We start from the raw sequence: 17,866 nt of genomic DNA, 5'->3' as shown, positions 1-17,866 counted from the left end.
CATGGTAATAGTGGTAAGTACTAAGTGCTGGAGTAGATACAAGATCATCAGGGTGGACACAGGTTGGACTTAGAAAAAGAAGGAACTGTGCTAATTGCTCATTCATTTAGTGAATACTGTATCAGATTTATTCTTAGCAGCTGCCTAGCCACAGGGCCCAATCCCTAAATGCCTCTGTCCCTGAATTCTGAGCACATCTCTTCACCTGCCGTGAGCTTTAACCACGAGGGACAAGGGAAGCACCCTCCCTTTTTCTGCCTCCAGACGGCCCCGAATCTTTTTCCATTTTTCGTTGTCATGTAATTTTCCCTGGTTGTCCAATGTGATTTGTTCCGCTGGTTGCAGAAAGAAGCTTTTCCACCAGATAAATCCAGTTATTCCATGGGGAAGTCGTTCCCCTGGTCTGGGGGAGAGGACATGTGGTGCATTATGTGGGCAAGTAGACACAGACTTGAGCAAGCCAGCTGAACGCCATTTCCGAGAGCACCTTCTGGGTCATGTTAGCTAGGAACAAGATTCAGCCCGGACCATTTGCTGCTCCCATAGAAGGCCAGCTTTTCCAGGCTTTGATGTGTTTGCAGGAACCCCTAAATCTCCTTTAGAGTAACACTTGCATTCCTAAGCCAATTTATTTTATGGAAAACTCATGATGTAGAACTCACCTGGCCCAAGAGGATGAAGCCATCCGAGAGGAGGAGGTGGAAGCTAGAGGTGAGGGTGTAGGGGAAGAAAGGTGGACGTGCATGCATACAGGAAGTTTCCTCTATGATGAGGTCCCCCGGCCCCCAACCCAGTCAAGCCTTTGTTATAGGAAGAACCATTCATTATTCCCCACTTACATTCCAGCCAAAATACATATTGAAAATAAGCATTATGACAGATCTGGGTATATGCACAGTTCTGGTAAAGTATGTTTTCATTATTTTAGATGAATTAGTAGAATTTATTCTTTATGGTATTTAAACGCTCTGTGTCAAGAACTGTTCTAAGCTCTGGGATGAAGATAAGAGCCGTGCGGTCTAGTGGATAGAGCACGGGTGTGGAAGTCAGAAGGACCTGGGTTCTAATGCTGCCTTTGCCACTTGTCTGCTGCATGACCTCGGGCAAGTCACTTAACTTCTCTGGGCCTCAGTTACCTCATCTGTAAAATGAGTGTTAAGACTATAAGCCCCATGTGGGGCAGGGACTGTGTCCAACCTGATCACCTGTATCTACCCCAGCGCTTAGAACAGTGCTTGGCGCACAGTACGCACATAACAAATACCGTAATAATAATAATAGCTATGAGGCTAAAATTCGGAGTAGGAGGGAGAACAGGTATTGAAGTCCCATTTGATAATAATAATAATGTTGGTGTCTGTTAAGCGCTTACTATGTGCAGAGCACTGTTCTAAGCGCTGGGGTAGACACAGGGGAATCAGGTTGTCCCACGTGAGGCTCACAGTCTTAATCCCCATTTTACAGATGAGGTAACTGAGGCCCAGAGAAGTGAAGTGACTTGCCCACAGTCACACAGCTGACAAGTGGCAGAGCTGGGATTCGAACTCATGATCTCTCACTCCAAAGCCCATGCTCTTTCCACTGAGCCACGCTGCTTCTCTATTTGATAGTTGAGCAAGCTGAGACACAGAAGAGTTAAGTGACTTGCCCAAGGTTACACAGCAGGCCACTGGTAGAGCTGGGATTAGAACCTAGATCCTCTGACTCCCAGGCCCATTTTCTATCCAGTAGGCCACTGCTTCCCAGTGCTTATTCTGCGAAGCGCTGGGGAGAGTACACTACACCCGAGTTGGTAGACGTGTTCCCTGTCCACAAGGGACTTCCAGTCTAAAGGAGGAAGGAGATAGTCATTAAGATAATTTACATAGCACGATGGAAGAATTGGGAAACATTTCCCCCCTCCCCCCCCCCCCCCCCCCCCATCAGCAGTCTATTCTCTGTCTCTTTTGCCAGAAGCTCTGCCTCCAACATCTTCACTGTGAGTGTCCGCCAAGGCTTGATTCTGTGTTTCCTTCTATTCTTATTTGACGCTCACTCGAGCTCATCACCTCTTCGACTTCAACCACCACCTCAGTAGGGTGACTGCCAGATCTGCCCCTCGGGCGCTAGCCTCTTTCCTCCTGCAGTCTTGCATTTCTACCTGCCTCGGGAGTATCCACATGTGACCGCCCTGCCAGCATCTCAAGCTCAACCTGTCCCGAACTGAACCTCGCACCTTCTCTCCCAACTGCTCCTGACTCCACCACCACTCCGTCACAGTTTGCAATGCCACCATCCTCATCCCACCATCGCTCAGTCCTGCACCTTTGTCATCATCCTTGACTCCTCTCTCTGTCAACATCCGTTGTCAGTTACTAAATCCCATCTATTCTTCCTCCACGTCAATCATGTGTTCTCCCCCAGTGGTTAGTACAGTACTCTGCACAGAGTAAGTGCTTCATAAATACTCTTACTGTACCGTACAGGAAACCATCAGCTTCCCCAGCCCATTAATTCCCTTCTAATCAATGGTTGTTCCAGTGTGATTTTGCCACGGTGTTTGCTTCTGCAAGAAAACAACCCCCAAGTTCTAGGAGAACGTCTTGTTTTTGTCGTGTTCTCTGATCTCTCTTGTGGAGCATGGAGAAAATGAAAGTGGGAGTCTTCACCTGGACCATTCCCATTAATGTAGAATATTGGTTGTCCCTCTTAGAGAGACTTCTCATCTTTACCGTTTCCCCTCCTCCGGGTTTCCTTTTCTGCCAGGGTATATCAGTAATGCAGTCATTCCTCTAGGAATTCATTAAACTGAGAGTTAAGAGAAGACAAAGTGCAGAATATATAAGCCACCGATGCTTCTTGTTCACTTGAATAATCTCCAGTACTTCATCATCGTTATTATTTATGATCAAATTTTATCTTCGTGATTAATGTCGCTAAAATGAATCTATGAATAAAAATGGGGGCCACTTCCTTCAAGTGCTGGCCTGGGATTTTACGCTATTGTTCAATATTCACAAACGTTAGCCTAAATCAAATTTAGGGTGATGGTGGCTGATTTAAATCACGGCTCCCAGAACTCAGAAGCCGGTTGTTAGGGGAGAAACGGTTGAAGTTGGCGTAGTTTCCTGCATGGAATAATAATGATGGCATTTGTTAAGTGTTTACTACGTGCTAGGCACTGTACTAAGCACTGGGGCGGATACAAGCAAATTGGGTTGGACATGGTCCTTGTCGCACGTGAGGCTCACAGTCTTAATCCCCATTTTACAGATGAGGTAAATGAGACACAGAGGAGTGAAGTGACTTGCCCAAGGTCACACCGCAGACAAGTGGCAGAGCCGGGAGCTTTCCTGGGCAAAGCTAAGAAGCCAAGAGGAAGCAGAAGGTAGAGGAAGCAAAGGATCCTTTCCCTAACTAATCTGTCATCTCCCCCGACCTATTCTCCCTTCCTTCTGCATCACCTATGCACTTGGGTCTGTGCCCCTTAAGTCAATCCATCAATCGATCATATTTATTGAGCACTTACTATGTGCAGAGCACTGTACTAAGCGCTTGAGAGAGTACAATATAACAGAGGCGGTAGACACATTCCCTGCCTACAACTAGCATACAGTCTAGAGGAGGGGACAGACATATAAATAAATTCAATCATGTACCATAAATACTGTAGAGGAAGGGAATCCCAGTGTGAGGGCAACACAGAAGGGAGTGGGCGATGTGGAAATGAGGGCTTAGTCGGCGAAAGATGATACTCCACCCAAGCTCCACTGCATCATGGGCGCGTCCTTTTATCCGCTGCTGCCCCCATCTGTGAGATGCAGCGTGGCTCAGTGGAAAGAGCCCGGGCTTGGGAGTCAGAGGTCATGGGTTCGAATGCCGGCTCTGCCACTTGGCAGCTGTGTGACTCTGGGCAAGTCACTTCACTTCTCTGGGCCTCAGTTACCTCATCTGTAAAATGGGGGTTAACTGTGAGCCTCACATGGGACAACCTGATCACTCTGTATCTACCCCAGCACTTAGAACAGTGCTCTGCACATAGTAAGCGCTTATCAAATACCAACATTATTATTATTATTAATTTTCTTTAATATATCTCTCCCCCACTAGATTGTAGCATCCTTGTAGGCAGAGATCATGTCTACTGGTTTTATTGTACTCTCCCAAGGGCTTCCCAGATCGGCATCCATAGGGCTTCAACTGTCCCCACTGCCACCCCCCGGCTCCAATTATGAACCTCAGTTTCTGATTAGCAGTGCCGTGGTCCTGGACCTCTCCAATGGTAAGAGTAGCTGAAGGTGTTGTGAAAAGAGGTGTGCACAGGCACTACGGGTTGGGGGGAGGTGGGCAGTTGCCTTGTACAGTGGAGGTGAGGCTGCTAATAATAATAACAATAACTGAGCATTTAAGTGCTTACTTTGTGCCAGACACTGTACTGAATGCTGGGGTAAATACAAGGTAATGGGGTTGGACGTGGTCTCTGTCTCACATAAGGCTCACAGTCCTAACCCCCATTTTACAGAAGAAGGATCTGAGACACAGAGAAGTGAAATGATTTGCCCAGAATCACACAGTAGTCAAGTGACAGAGCTGGGACTAGAACCCAGGTCCTGGGACTCCCAGGCCCGACTCTTTACATTAGACCACGCCGCTCCAGGTTAAACCAGGTAGGGATGGGCAGGCTCCTAGGTGAGGAAGACACAGATCCTCATGGAAAGATTCTGGGCTCGGCAGACGTTCAGGTTCTCGAGTTGAGTAAAGGGTCCCGGGCGTGCTCCGGTTATTGTTCCGAGCAAGTGAGCCTCATTTGCAATGTGGCATACAGGTGAGAGCCCTCCAACAAACTTTTGAAGTCCTGCTCTCACCCCTGTTGGTTAGTTGGTTTTACGGGAGAGGTATTAATGATAACAATAATAATGGGGTGCTGGGGTAGATATGAGAAAATCAGGTCAGACAGTCTCTGTCTCCCATGAGGCTCACATTCTAAGGAAGAGGCAGAAGTGGTGTTTCATCCCCATTTTACACATGAAAGTAACTGAGGCACAGAGCAGTTAAGTGATTTGCCCAAGGTCACGCAGCAGGCAAGTGTCAGAGCTGAGGGGTTAGAACCCATCCTCTAACTCCCGGGTCCGTGCTCTTCGCCTGGGCCACACTCCTTCAAATGTTGACATTTAGGTGCTTACTGGGTGCCACGTACTATGCTAAGGGTAGATGCAGGATAAACAGGTAGGCCACAGCCCCTGTCCCACGTGGCACTTAAAGCATAGAAGTGATGAGGGCGAATGTGAGCCCATCACTGGGCAGGGATTGTCTCTATCTGTTGCCGAATTGTCCATTCCAAGCACTTAGTACAGTGTTCTGCACATAGTAAGCGCTCAATAAATACTGTTGAATGAATGAATGATTGAATGGGAGCAAAGCATGCAATGTCCTCAGGTACGTAGAATTCCCCCTGCTCGCAAACGATGAACCGATCACAGGGTGGGCAAGTAGCCTGCCGTCCGTGACACAGATCTCAGGGCCCCTGCAGCCAGAGATCCTCTAGACCGTAAACTCGCTGTGTGGCGGGAATGTGTCTATCAACTCCGTTATTTTGTACTCTCCCAAGTGGCTAGTACAGTGCTCTGCACACAGTAAGTGCTCAACATGACTGACTGATTGACTGAAAGCTGCCAAATTAAATCTAATAGAGTTTCTGACCACAGCACTCCAGACAATCCCTCTAGAGTGTAAGCTCATCGTGTGCAGGTATTGTGTCTGCCAACTCTGTGTACCGTACTCTCCCAAGCGCTTAGTCCGGTGCTCTGCACACAGTAAGGGCTCAATAAATACCGCTGATTGATCGATCTGGTCACCAGGCAAGTGAGCTTACCCCGCCATCCCGTGGCAATGGGCGTCGAAGGCGGTCAAGCCCTGGGTTTGAAAAAATGTGCTCTAAGATCCTGTTCCTGGAATTCTATCTATGAGGCCCCTGTGAAACTAGGGTAGCACTGAGGAGAATGAGCAATTACCTCCCAAAGTTTCTCAATGTGCTTTTAATCCCTGACAGAAAAAGAAAGTTTGTGATTAGATAGAACGAGCTTTTTAATCAACGGTGTTGTGGTAAACAGTGTGGCTTTTCAAGGTTCACACTTGCATAATCCATTGTTTTTTCACTGCACATTTTGTGCCTCATAGTTGCGGTCGAAGCTCTCGTATTCCGTTGCACATTTAGAGGTGACACCAAAGCAATGTGAATATTTGTGCTGAAGAGCTGCGTCTATATGTTCAATATGGATATATCATCTATCACCTACACGTTTCTCCCAGATATGAGCCTACGACAATATGGTTTCCTCTTAATTGAGATGATTTATGTTGTTTCTGAATTTAGCATTCCAGCTACTCTTTTACTGAAGTGAGAGCGAAAACCAGATTCCTCAGTCCTGAAAACACCAAGTTGGAAGTCTTAATTGGTTCCCCGAAAGTAGTGTTAAGGCGAGAGTGCTAAACACGATATGGTTTCCTATAGGAAAAATGTAAATCAAATTAATGTATTCCCAGAATCCAAAAAGAGAAACCAAACAATATGAAGTTGTTTAAAGTGATAAAAGGCAATAAATATTAGCACTGATCATTTATATAATGAAATAGCAAAGGAAATATGTGCCAGTAATTAAGGATTATGATTTTATACACAAATATTTACACACAGATGCATAAAAATTCTTAACTTTTCACATGTTAATTTGCTGCTCAACTGAATGCAGATGCTTCATATCTAATTTAACTGCCAAAATTAAACTCTTTTTTTTTTGTGGTATTGGTTAAGCACTTACTATGTGCCAGACACTGTTCTAAGCACTAGGGTCTAACAAAGTAAATGAGCTGGACACAGTCCATGTCCCACAGGGGGCTCACAGTCTTAACCCCCATTTCGCATTCCAAGCGCTTAGTACAGTGCTCTGCACATAGTAAGTGCTCAAGAAATGCGATTGAATGAAATTTCACAGATGAAGTAACTGAGGCACAGAGAAGTGAAGTGACCTGCCCAAGGTCACACAAAAGACAAGCGGTGGAGCCGGGATTAGAACCCAGGTCTTTCTGGCTCCCAGATCTGGGCTCAATCCACAAGGTCACACTGCTTCTCAAACTCTTTTGATATTTGCTTCTTGACTCTCTTTTGGACCTGAGTCGGCTCGGAGCCATCTGATTACTGCACGCCAGGTTATCAACTAATCAATCAGTGGTATTTATTGAGTGCTTACTGTGCACAGAGCACTGTACTGAGCACTTGGGAGAGAACAGTACAACAGAGTTGGTTGATATGTTCCCTTCCCACCGGCTTACAGTCTATATAAACATCCCTGTTGCATTGTATGAGATTTGCTTTGAGGTCATGGTGGACTTGTAATGAATCCCTCTGGGAGATAACGCTGATAACTTCAATGCAAAGCACCACCCAGAACGCATGTATGGTGCCGCAGTACACGCACAGTAAATGCAGAGAGCTATCTGGAAGTCTGAGAGCCTGAAAAAGAATACTGACAATAAAATTCAAGAGCCTAAAAGCATGGAAAGAAGAACATTATAATGTGGAGATTGCTGAATTGCAGTCACACTTTACTAATACCTTAACTTTAACAAATGTCATTTTATGACAATCCATAGTAAATCAATCTCGGTCTAAAAATAGTAAGGCTACGGAACTTCATAGAAAGCTAGTATCTTTTAGCCATCTTCATTTTCCCATTCATAGGAAGTTGACGTTTCCCAGAAAGGAATTTTTTTATGGTTCTTAGGTGTTTACTTTGTGCTGTGTTGTACTAAGCCCGTGGGTAGATACAAGATAATCAGGTTGGACACAGCCCCTGTCCCAAATGGGGCTTATGGCAGGGTGGCTTAGGGGATCGAGCATGGGCCTGGGAGTCATAAGGTCGTGGGTTCTAACGGCGGATCTTGGGCAAGTTGCTTTACTTCTCTGTGCCTCAGTAACCTCATCTGTAAAAGTGGGGATTCATTCAATAGTATTTATTGAGCGCTTACTATGTGCAGAGCACTGTACTAAGCACTTGGGATGTACAATTTGGCAACAGATAGAGACAGTCCCTGCCCACGGATTGAGACTGTGAGCCCCACGTGGGTCAGAGACTGTGTCCAACCTGATTAACTTGTATGTACCCCAGTGCTTAGAACAGTGATTGGCACATAGTGAGTGCTTAACAAATACTATTATTATTATTTGGGGAATAGGATTTAACCAACACTTTGCTGATAAGGAAGCTGAGGCACAGAGAAGTGAAGTGACTTGCCCAAAATCACACAGTAGGCAAGTGGCCAAGGCAGAATTAGAGCCCAGGTCCTGTGATTCTTAGACCTCTGCCCTTTCCCCAAGTTATACTTCTTTCCATTGCTTTGCTCCTATTACATCAATTTGTTTTCAAAGAGGGTACAATCGACATTTCATTCACTAACGAAGCATAATCCTAATTCATTCAATAGTATTTATCGAGTGCTTACTATGTGCAGAGCACTGTACTACGCGCTTGGAATGTACAATTTAGCAAGAGAGACAGTCCTAATCTTCAGACTCAGTAATCTTCCAACCCCACATGGTTTGCAGTTGAGGAAAGAATCTGGTTTGGAGCTGCTGCCATTTCAATGGTCATGAAAATCCTAAGGGTCCTCACTGGCTCCAGGAGAAGCAGCGTTTCCTACAGGGAAACTAGTTCGGGGTTTGTGTTTATTCAGGAAGGATATGTTCTTCTGCTTTAGAGTGGAGGCAAGTTCCCTTGTCAAAATATATACAAAATATATGGTTTATTTTTCAGAGGGATAAAGATCCGAAATGCTTTTGGATGTGAGTTCTGTGGCTTCTATAGTGGATTTGAAACATATGAAAGCCAGACGGGATTCATTGTTTGGAATGAAGTACAAAGAAAGAGCTTCTTCCTTGAGCTTTTATAGGAATGATGTCATTCCTATAATGATAATGATGATGATGATTTATAAAAATGGAATTAAATCAGAAGATATCCATCAAAGGACCTGCAGAACTGCATGTTTTCCAAATTTTAGGCCTTATGCGATTTGGTCTGAAGTTCAGCTAAATGGAGGTAGAAAGTCCTTGCAGCCGATTGAAAACATTTGATATTTTCAAAATGCCACTGCTGGTTCCCGAGTGTCTTTAGTACCCTCTGGAATCCCTATGAATGCTTGCACTGCTGTAATTTTCATTTCCAGGGTGCCTGATGGAAACATTAGCTCTGACACGAGTAAATCGGTCGAAACGGGTATGTGTGATATGTACGTGAAAACCTTTTAGCGGGTATGAAGTGATTGTGTAACAAGAAATATAAGTCAACAAAATACCATTAGTACCTGCTTACAAAGTCCTGGAAGCAGATTTCAGGTATTGGAGAGGAAGTTTTCTGGGTAGATATTGCATAGATTCCATCAACAGATGCTGTAGATGCCAGAGAAAAATTTATTCCATTCCCTTCCTTTCTGAAGGGGTTACTGCGAGCTCAAAGGGAATGTACACTGTAAGGGACTCATCCCCCGTTTCCACCCCCACGTAGAAACCCCGGAGGCTCTCCCACTACGTAATGCCCACAATCAGTCAGGGTATTTATTGAGCACTTACTGTGTACGGAGCATTGTACTAAGAGTTTGGGAGAATCCAAGGTAACAGAGGTGGCGGACAAGTTCCCCGCCCACCTGGAACTGTCGGGCGGAGCGTCCAGTCCTACTGCACGCACATGCCTTCACGGGACAGCTAACTGGGGTGAATTCTACATTCCCAGCAGCCGCCTTAGTGGTGGCTCCGGTTTCCTTTGTTCTGCCAGAGATTCATGGACTTCAGTAAACATCCTAGCACGGGCTTTGGAGTCAGAGGTCATGAGTTCGAATCCCAGCTCTGCCACTTGTCAGCTGTGTGACTGTGGGCAAGTCACTTCACTTCTCTGTGCCTCAGTTACCTCATCTGTAAAATGGGGATTAAGACTGTGAGCCCCACGTGGGACATCCTGATTCCCCTGTGTCTACCCCAGTGCTTAGAACAGTGCTCGGCACATAGTAAGCACTTAACAAATACCAACATTATTATTATTATTATTATTATTATTATTATTTACTAGACTAGTCATTCAGAGGATTGCCTTTAGGCTAGACTTTTGCTCCCATCTGATATGGGAGAGGATGACAGTAACTGACAGACTTTGTGATTAGGCACCAGATTTTGCAATGTCTTGCAGCGTGGCTCAGTGGAAAGAGAACGGGCTTGGGATTCAGAGGCCGTGGGTTCTGATCCCGCTCCGCCACTTGTCTACTGTGTGACCTTGGGCAAGTCACTTAATTTTTCTGTGCCTCAGTTACCTCATCTGTAAAATGGGGAATAAGACTGTGAGCCCCATGTGGGACAACCTGATTACCTTGTATCTACCCCAGTGCTTAGAACAGTGCTTGGCACATAGTAAGGGCTTAACAAATGCCACCATTATTGTTAGAGAAGCAGTGTGGCTCAGTGGAACAAGGCCGGGCTTGGGAGTCAGAGGTCATGGGTTCGAATCCGGGATCTGCCACTTGTCAGCTGTGTGACTGTGGGCAAGTCACTTCACTTCTCTGGGCCTCAGTTCCCTCATCTGTAAAATGGGGATAAAGACTGTGAGCCTCACATGGGACAACCTGATTACCCTGTATCAACCCCAGCGCTTAGAACAGTGCTCTGTACATAGTAAGCACTTAACAAATACCAACATTATTATTATTATTATGTCCTTCTGGTATCCAGCTCGATTTGCTTGTATCCACTCCAGCGCCTTAATACAGTGCCTGGCACATAGTAAGTGCATAAGAAATGCCATAATTATTAAGCAGCGTGGCTCAGTGGAAAGAGCACGGGCTTTGGAGTCAGGGCTCATGAGTTCGAATCCCAGCTCTGCCACTTGTCGGCTGTGTGACTGTGGGCAAGTCACTTCACTTCTCTGTGCCTCAGTTCCCTCATCTGTAAAATGGGGATTAAGACTGTGAGCCCCACGAGGGACAACCTGATTCCCCTATGTCTACCCCAGCGCTTAGAACAGTGCTCGGCACATAGTAAGCGCTTAACAAATACCAACGTTATTAGGATGACAAAGACTACCCATGCACTTCTCAAAAGGATGCACCTCTGCTCCTGTCTGCCTACTCACTCTTTGCACCCTGCCGTGCAGTGCAATAAGAAGTAGTATTGATGGGTAGAAAGAGCACGGTCCTGGGAGTCAGAGGACCTCGTTTCTGATGCTGGCTCCACCACTTGTCTGCTGTGTGGCTTTGGGCAAGTCACTCCACTTCTCTGAGCCTCAGTAACCCCCTCTGTAAAATGGGGATTAAGACCGTGAGCCCCATATGGGATATGGACTGTGTCCAGCCTGATTAGATTGTATCTACTTCATTGCTTAGAATATTATTCATTCTTTCATTCAATTGCATTTACAGAGCTTTACTGTGTGCAGTGCACTGTACTTAGCACTTGGGAAAGTACAACAATAAACAGTGACATTCCCTGCCCGTGACGAGCTTACAGTCTATAGTACTAACAAATACTATTTTTTTTAAAAAAGTTCCAGGACAAATTAACTCCTATCAGGGAAAACTCCCATTTGTCTTATAAAACTGAGCACTTTTTGTAAGATTGCAAAGTGTGCAATTAAGCACAGCTCCTCGATATTCACTTGGACGCTGACCTGAGGGCCCTAAGTACGATGTTCTATTCCTAATTATTACTTTTCAGGGTCTACTTCCCCCCCATTAGCTGGTGAGCATCTTGTGGGCAAGGGATGTGCTATCTTGCTGCTGATATCCTCTCCCATGCATTTAACTGGGTGGTAGTTGGAGAGTTGTCCTTCGTTCCAAGGGTGAGTCGGCTGGTTGTATCCATAAGTGTGCGTCTGAGGGAGAATTTCTCCCACAGTTGCCATGAAAGTTCAGTAAAGAGTCTTTTCCAGTCCCCTGCCATTTGTGTGAGCAGCCAGTACCCACTACCATTACCATGACTACTGATCTGCGGGATAAGGCCTGTATCCTACTGCTGTTAATCAATTGATAGTTTCTATTGAGCACTTATTGTGTGCAGAGCACTGTACTAAGCACTTGGGAGAGTACCATATAATAGAGTTGATAGATATGTTCCCTGCCCAAAAGGAGCTTACAGTCTAGAGGGGAAAGAGACACTGATATTAATGTCTACCCAACAATATAAATTATAAAATATAGCATACACTACGGCTGCTGCTGCCTCAGGTCTTGGGTATTGAGCGGCCCTCCCCAGAAGGAATGGTCCGAGGTAAGAAATAAAAAAGGATGTTAGCTGTTAGAAGGTGCGTTTTGTACCGTGAAGATGAAAGTCAAAAGCAGTGTGGCCCAATGGAAAGAGCCAGGGGTCTGGGAGTCGGAGGACTTAGGTTCTAATCCCGGCTCCACCGCTTGCTTTGCTTCGTGACCTTGGGGAAGCCACTTTACTTTTCTAGACTGTGAGCTCGTTGTGGGCAAGGAACATGTCTACCAACTCTGTATTGTACTTTCCCAAAGACATACTCCAGTAAGCATTCAATGAATACCATCAATTCTCTGCACCTCAGTTTCCTCATCCTTAAAATGGGGATTCAATACCTGTTCTCCTTTGACTGTGAATCCCATGTGGGACAAGGACTCTGTCTCTTCTGATTGCCTCATATCTACCCCAGAGCTTAGTACAGTGCTCGGCACCCATGTCCTTAACAAATACTATTAATATTTTAAAATCATTATTATCATTATGGTGTGTCCCATCCTAGGAGAGTGGATACAACAAAGAGTTGGAGGACAGAGGTGCGTGCACTCACTGAATGCTCAAAACCTATTTAGTGGCCAAAGGGACCACAGTATTGTGCCAATGCTAATGCCTGGCACCATGGACCTGCAGGAACCTGCCTCGATAGCCGTTGCGGTCTCTGCCTGGCTGTTTACGTTACCCAGCTCTTGCCAGCGTTCCGGAGCCTGTTCGCTTTTGAGATGCCCTAGGTACTTCTTTGGTCGGAGACCTTCTCTGCTGATGGTCTAACCCCAGCAGGCCTTCCCACAATTTTCCCATTTTACCCCACAGTTCAGTGACTCATTGTGGATCAGATTTACTTCAAGTCACTTCACTTCTCTGGGTCTCAGGCACCTCATCTGTAAAATGGGGATTGAGACTGTGAGCCCTACATGGGACAGGGACTGTGTCCAACCTGATTTGCTTGTATCCACCCCAGCCCTTGGTACTTCCCCCTCCAGTTATCATCCTATCTCCCTACTACCCTTCCTTTCCAAAATTTTAGAACGAGTCGTCTACAGTCGATGCCTAGAATTCCTTAACTCCCATTCTCTCCTAGACCCCCTCCAATCTGGCTTCCGTCCCCTCCACTCTACCGAGACTGCTCTCTCTAAGGTTACCCGTGACCTCCTTCTTGCCAAATCCAATGGCTCCTACTCCATTCTGATCCTCCTTGACCTCTCTGCTGCCTTTGACACTGTCGACCATCCCCTCCTCCTCCATACCTTATCTCACCTTGGCTTCACGGACTCTGTCCTCTCCTGGTTCTCCTCTTACCTCTCTGGCCGGTCATTCTCGGTCTCCTTCGCTGGCGCCTCCTCCCCCTCCCATCCTTTAACTGTTGGAGTTCCTCAAGGGTCAGTTCTTGGCCCTCTTCTGTTCTCCATTTACACTCACTCCCTCGGTGAACTCATCCGCTCTCACGGCTTTGACTACCATCTCTACGCAGATGACACGCAGATCTACATCTCCGCCCCTGTCCTCTCCCCCTCCCTTCAGGCTCGCATCTCCTCCTGCCTCCGGGACGTCTCCACCTGGATGTCGGCCCGCCACCTAAAACTCAACATGAGCGAGACTGAGCTCCTCATCTTCCCTCCCAAGCCCGGTCCGCTCCCAGACTTCTCCATCACCGTGGATGGCACGACCATCCTTCCCGTCCCGCAGGCCCGCGATCTCGGTGTCATCCTTGACTCGTCCCTCTCGTTCACCCCACACATCCTATCCGTTACCAAGACCTGCCGGTTTCACCTCTACAATATCGCCAAGATCCGCCCTTTCCTCTCCACCCAAACGGCTACCTTACTGTTACGGGCTCTCGTTATATCCCGGCTAGACTACTGTGTCAGCCTTCTCTCTGACCTCCCTTCCTCCTCTCTCGCCCCGCTCCGGTCTATTCTTCACTCCGCTGCCCGGCTCGTCTTCCTGCAGAAACGATCTGGGCATGTCACTCCCCTTCTTAAACAACTCCAGTGGTTGCCTATCGACCTCCGCTCCAAACAAAAACTCCTCACTCTAGGCTTCAAGGCTCTCCATCACCTTGCCCCTTCCTACCTCTCCTCCCTTCTCTCTTTCTACCGCCCACCCCGCACGCTCCCCTCCTCTGCCGCCCACCTCCTCACCGTCCCTCGGTCTCGCCTGTCCCGCCGTCGACCCCCGGGTCACGTCCTCCCGCGGTCCTGGAACGCCCTCCCTCCTCACCTCCGCCAAACTGATTCTCTTTCCCTCTTCAAAACCCTACTTAAAAATCACCTCCTCCAAGAGGCGTTCCCAGACTGAGCTCCTCTTCCCCCTCTACTCCCTCTGCCATCCCCCCTTTATCTCTCCGCAGCTAAAGCCTCATTTTCCCCTTTTCCCTCTGCTCCTCCACCTCTCCCTTCCCATCCCCACAGCACTGTACTTGTCCGCTCAACTGTATATATTTTCGTTACCCTATTTATTTTGTTAATGAATTGTACATCGCCTTGATTCTATTTAGTTGCCGTTGTTTTTACGAGATGTTCTTCCCCTTGACGCTGTTTAGTGCCATTGTTCTTGTCTGTCCGTCTCCCCCGATTAGACTGTAAGCCCGTCAAACGGCAGGGACTGTCTCTATCTGTTGCCGACTTGTTCATCCCAAGCGCTTAGTACAGTGCTCTGCACATAGTAAGCGCTCAATAAATACTATTGAATAAATGAATGAATGAATGGAACATAGTAAAGTGCTTAAAAGATATTATTATCATCACTAATAATAATAATCCATGGTGGTTTTTAGAGTGCTTACTATATGCAGAGCACTGTCCTTAGGATTTGGAAAAATACAACACAGTAGAGTTGGGAGACACAATTCCTGCCCTCAAGGATCTAGTCCCAGCTCTGCCACTTGCCTATTATGTCTTGTCTTATGCCGTCGAGTCGTTTCCGACCCGTAACGACATCACGGACACATCTCTCCAAGAACACCCTCCTCTCCCATCTGCAGTCATTCTGGTAGCGTATCCGTAGAGTTTTCTTGGTAAAAATTCGCAAGTGGTTAGCCATTGCCGCCTTCCGCGCAGTAAACTCGAGTCTCTGCCCTTGACTCTGTCCCATGCCTCTGCTATCCAGCACGGGTGAGTCCTGACCTGTAGCAGTTTGCCTTCCACTCGCTAGCCACTGCCCAAGCTAGGAATAGAATGGGTAGGCCTCTGCTTGACTCTGCCTCCCGGAGCCGCTACCGGGAGAATACTGGAAACTCTCCAGGTACGACCCTGAGAGGGGGCGTACTGTGTAACCTTGGGCATTGCTTACCTTCTCTATGCCTCAGTTTCCTCCTCCATAAAATGGAGATTGAATGCCTTTTCTCTCCCACTGTGGGCCCTGTGTGGGGCGGGAAGTCTGTCCGGACTGCTTGTCTTGCATCTGCCCTAGTGCTCAGTGCAGTGGTTGGCATAGAGAAAGGACTTAATAGTGGTGATATTGTTATTACGGGAATAAAAGGGCACTGAAATAAGGGGAAAAGAGAGGGACCTACTACAACTGAGAAGAGTCTGTCCAGGCTACTTTATGATTATAGGGTGGGATTGAGGGGATGAGTGGAACAGCAGAGAGATAAGGAAAAAGAGAGCAGACCGCTTCATCAGAGATCTTTATGTGTAGGAGACGCATTCAATTTTGGTTGCTTCTTCTCTACCTTGTGCTGGTCTTTCCCACAGAGTTCTTGGAACACTGCGGTACCAGCTGGCAGTACAATCAGCAACTATGAGACTAAAGCATAGGGTCGGTAACGATCGAAGGTCCTCAGACGGTGGTGGGTTTATCGTTTAGAATCTGGTGTACAGTGTGCTAAATCACGCTAAGTACACATTCTTTTTCTTTGGGCAGATGGAGCTGGTATTCCCAGAGCACGTTATTGTATTTTTGTTCATCCCTTTACTGTTTTTAGCCCCAAATATCTCCCTCAATGCCAATAACATTTTCCAACCCAGAATGCTTTGCTTTAGGAATGGGAGCGGTGATCCATGGTCTCAGCGCGGCCCCCTTTAATTCCTTCTGGACCCAAGCAAGGAGGATGAAGAACTATCATTCTCCTTATAAATTGTTGCTCTATGCTAATAGCTTCAATTTGTACAGCACTTTGATTTTTCCAAAGCACTTTGGACATTATTTTTCTCACTTCTCAGCTTGAGGTAGAGAGGGATGAACATCATTATCCCCATTTTACAGATGAGGGAATCAAGACGGACTAAAGTGACATGCCGTAGAGCAGACAACAGACAGATGGCAGAACTAGGCCCCAACCCCCAGTCCCACCTCCATTCCTGCCTCCAGTCTCTCCTCTCTTGATTTACCCTCCTGTTCGGATCATTTTTCTAAAACATTGGGGTTTTTTATGGTTTGCTAAAGTTTACTATGTGTTCAACAGTTCCGAGGGCTTGGATAGACACAGGTTAATTAGATTGTACATGGTCCCTGCCCCACACTGGGGATCACAGTCTAAGTAGGAGGGGGAACAGGAGTACAGAGACACAGAGAAGTGAAGTGATCTGTCACGCAGCAGGCAAAGGGTAAAGCTGGGATTAGAGCTCAGGTCCTCTGACTCCCAGGCCTGTGCTCTTTCCACTAGGCCAAGCTACTTTGCCCACATCTCCCCACTCCTCAAAATTTTCTAGTGATGGCCCATTCCTCCCCATATCAAGCAGACACTCCAAGAGTGCAGAATTTCCGCTTCCTGGGAAATGGAGCTCCTCCTTTCCTTCTCTGTAACTCACTTGGCAAGCTGGAACAGAACTTTTGAATACTTGGAACATGCACAACTCTCATAACACAACTCTGTCTAAGATAATTTGCCCTTGCAGAAGTTCGGGCTGGTGCCTGGAGCTTAGCTGCACGGGCACAGGAGTGGAGAAAGTGGAATGTGAGGTAACTGGGGCTAGGAGTTGGTAGGTGGTGGGTGGACAGTGAAGGGAGACTGGGGCCAGGAAGTCAGGATTGATGCAGAGGCAGCAACGTGGTGTAGTGGATAGAGCACGGGCCTGGAAGTCAGAAGGTCATGGGTTCTAATCCCTGCTCAACCACTTGTCTGCTTTGTAGTCTTGGCCAAGTCACTTAACTTCTCTGTGCCTCAGTTACATCGTCTGTAAAATGGGGATTAAGATTGCGAGCCCTCTGCGGGCCGGGGACTGTGTCCAACCCGATTTGCTTGTATCCATCCCAGCGCTTAGTATGGTGCCTGGCACATAGTAAGCACTTAACAAATACCACAGTTATTGTTATTGTCATCATTAATTATTATTTTCCCATCCAGTCCTCTAGACTGTCCGCTCACTGTGGGCAGGGAATATGTCTTTCTGTTGTACTCTCCTCAGTGCTTAGCATGGTGCTCTGCACACAATAAGTATTCAATAAATATGACGGATTGATCAAGAGTGGGAGGATTAGATGGGGTGAAGAGAGTTTGGGATAAGAGTGGAGCCAGAGAATGGAGGTCACAGTTTGAGGTCAGGTGGCAGGGTAAAGATGGTGATCCGGTTGTGATTATTCAGAGTTGGTTAGGTTAGAGAGGGTTCAGGGTTTCAAGAAGATTAAATCAAGTGTGCTCACACTGACGTGTCTGGG

At 46.8% G+C, this 17,866-nt stretch overlaps 1 protein-coding gene and 1 non-coding gene across 3 annotated transcripts in view; one reads left to right on the top strand and one right to left on the bottom strand.

Annotated features, from left to right (window-relative positions):
• FSTL4 (follistatin like 4) overlaps positions 1-17,866 on the top strand; it is a 661,388-nt gene that overhangs the window by 121,617 nt on the left and 521,905 nt on the right. The window lies entirely within an intron of this gene.
• Positions 15,392-15,529, bottom strand: LOC114807184. Its single transcript, XR_003755237.1, has one exon. It is a non-coding gene; the product is annotated as a small nucleolar RNA SNORA7 (small nucleolar RNA).

This window comes from Ornithorhynchus anatinus, chromosome X1 (assembly GCF_004115215.2).
Source record: "Ornithorhynchus anatinus isolate Pmale09 chromosome X1, mOrnAna1.pri.v4, whole genome shotgun sequence".
Classification (NCBI taxonomy): Eukaryota; Metazoa; Chordata; class Mammalia; order Monotremata; family Ornithorhynchidae; genus Ornithorhynchus; species Ornithorhynchus anatinus.
The sequence above is the reverse complement of the archived record's forward strand: the minus strand, read 5'-3'. Positions and strand labels throughout refer to the sequence as shown.